General features: G+C 42.4%; 1 pseudogene; it reads right to left on the bottom strand.

Moving 5' to 3' along the window:
- Positions 1-440: 440 nt before the first annotated feature.
- LOC118666870 lies at positions 441-2649 on the bottom strand (annotated as a pseudogene).
- Between the last annotated feature and the right edge of the window lie 384 nt (positions 2650-3033).

The following is a 3033-nucleotide window of genomic DNA, read 5'->3' on the forward strand; positions in this document are numbered from 1 at the left end:
TATATCAATCTTTTTGTTTGTATTTATGCACACTATTTAGCTTTATAGTATGGTTTGGTGTCCAAGTGGGATTAAGTTCCTCCTTACTGTTTTCTTTTCCAAAGATATTGGATTTTTATTTATTTAGTTTTTACTCCTCACCCAAGGATATTTTTCCATTGATTTTTTTAGAGAGTAGAAGGGAGAGGGAGAGACAGAAAGAAACATCAATGTGAGAGAGATACATCAACTGGTTGCCTCCTACACACACACTGCAACCAGGCCCAGGGAACCTACAACTAAGGTACGTGCCCTTGACCGGAATTGAGCTCAGGACCCTTCAGTCTGAGGGTGGACACTCTAGCCACTGAGCCAAACCAGTCCAGGGTGCCAAAGATACTTTTTTTTTTTTAAGGAGAATTTTTATTACTTTTATGTAGAGAAAACTCAACAGTGTACACTTAGCCCAGCTTGGTGGCCAGGTCTTTAGCCTTTTCCAGCTCAGCAATGCGAGCCACTGACTTCGGACCTCAGATCCCCAATGGTGGCAGATCTCACTATATCTGTCGTTGTAATTGGTCCAGATAGCATCCACTAGCTTAACCAGAGCTCCTTTGTCTTCCAACTTACAGTGACGGTGGTGCAGGTCTTCCTGTGGACTAGACGCCCAGCCTGGCCTCCCCCTTCCCTTGATAATGCAGTAGGGAGCTCCCAGCTTAGAGCACAGGGCAGGAAGGAAGACCACCAGCTCAATAGGATCCACATCATGTCAATCACTACCAGCTGAACCTTCTTGTTCTCCACCAGGGTGGTGACAATGTTAACCCCTGCTTGAAGGACAGGTGGCCCTTTGGTGGGGATAACCCCTTTGCCAGCAGCTTTATTCTCAGCCCGGGCCTACAACCTCTGCTTCTTCTCTTGCTTTGTCTCCAGTCTGTACTTGTGGGCCAGCTTCAGCAATTGAGTAGCTGTTTGGTGGTCCAAGGCCTGGGTGAACTGGTTAAAAGTAGGAGGCACTTTCAGACAGTTATAAAGAACTAGTGGCCCAGTGCAGGAATTCGTGCACACTGAAAGGAAATTAATTAGAAGAAATATCTTAATATCGCTATTCGCCCTTTCTTTATAATAGAAGTGTCAACCAAATTTACGATCTACAATGACGGTTGAAACACACGCCTGCAATTGGCACCAGCAAGAGCTTTATATGTATCACTCATGTGTGAGTCAACTTGGGCTTTTATAGATAAAGAATAAACTTGCTTAATTAGATGTGCTTTCTGATTTAGCTAAACTTTTTCCAGCCCAGTGAAGCACCCCAACTTCTCTTTCAGGTAATTGTCAGCAACACAGCAGTAAATATCAACAGGAAGCAGATTATTATTGTAGGTCACGCAGGGAGGACAAAGGGTAAAATATTTAACTGCAGCAGTGTTTGACTATATTCTGCATAGTGAGAAAACCTAAAGTCATTTTGAAGGTCCACCATTTCTTACTTCTTTTCAGTCGGGTCAAGTTTCTAAGCTTTCTAAATCTCTGTTTTCTGGCTAATGAAAAGAAAATAGGATTGCACCAAATCTCCGATCTACCTACTACAGGACTTCTGTGAGGATCAAATAAGATGAGAGGGAAAACACTTCAGGGACATTTGGTTACAGTGTAAAATGTTTGCACCTGTCTATAAAGCAAGTTGTGTTCCTGGGCTGAAGAAACTCCAAGGAGGCTAGTCGCTAGGTAGAGGAGGCTGGGCGTTGCTACCTGATGTTATTACCCGGATGGACACTTAGCACATTAGCCTTTTATATATAGATAGCCCTTGACCACTGCAGCCTAACATAGTGGGGCCTTTTGACAAAGAGGGTGAGGTCCCTTTGGGGCTGGATATCCTATCCAATGCCAAATCCTCAAACGGAATTTACCACCTTCTTGGCCTCCTGCTTCTTCTCAATTGCAGGGGCCGGCACTACCTTCTTCCCCTTAGCTTTCTTTCCTTTTGGTATCTTGTGCAGTGGGAGGAGAAAGCCAAACCTATTTTTATTATATGGTTATCACCACCTTAAACCAGACATCAAACTTTGCTTCACTAAAGAATAAGCCAAAAGATTAGGTACCTCCTGATGAACACAGCATCACCAAGAAAATATTACAGACAAAAATGTTTACCCTGAATCTAATAAAGTCTTGAGAGCTGACTTTAGTTTAGAGGCAATCTAGCAAGTAGAGGAATAAGTTAAGTGACTAATGAGGAAACAAATATAACAAATCCTGAACGTGGGGCTTTCTAAAAATTCTGTCCCTTCAATGAGTAACTGTCATAGGAAAAACTGGGGTCCAGTGGATGAGGGGACCTGTGGTAAATGAAAAGAGCCATTAGGGGCATAACAACCAAATGCAATAGCCAATCTCTGGTCTGAACAAATGAGCTATAAACAACATATTTAGGACAAGTGCAGACATTTACATATGGACTGGGCATCAGGTGATATTAGGGAAATATGGTAATAATAATAAAGTGGTATGTAGGAGAATAGCCTTGTTCTAGTGCTGCGGACTGAACTATCTTCCCCCCACATTCATATGTTCAAGCCCTAACCCACCAATGGTGACGGTGTTTGGGTGGGGCCTTTGGGAGGTAATTAGGTTTAGATGAGGCAATGAAGATGCAGCCCTCATGTTGTGAATAACTCCTTTATAAGAAGAGGAAGACAGAGGTAGCGCTCTCTTTGCCATGTGAGGACACAGTTTGAAGGCAGCTGTCTGCAAGTCAGGAAAAGAGTCCTCATCAGGAATCAAATCACCCAGCACCCTGATCTTGGACTTCCCAGGCTTCAGAACTGTGAGAAATAAATATCTTGATTAAACCACCATTTTGTTATAGCAGTCCAAGCTGACTAATACATCTAGGAAAATACGTACTAAAGAATTTATTGATAAAGTGTTAGAGTGTAACACTTTCAAATGGTTCAGTAAATATATACTCTATATCTCATTCTATCTATCTATGAGGTAACAATGGCAAAGTATTAAGAATTATTGCCGCAGAAACCGGTTTGGCTC

Source organism: Myotis myotis, unplaced genomic scaffold, assembly GCF_014108235.1.
Source record: "Myotis myotis isolate mMyoMyo1 unplaced genomic scaffold, mMyoMyo1.p scaffold_m19_p_12, whole genome shotgun sequence".
NCBI lineage: Eukaryota > Metazoa > Chordata > Mammalia > Chiroptera > Vespertilionidae > Myotis > Myotis myotis.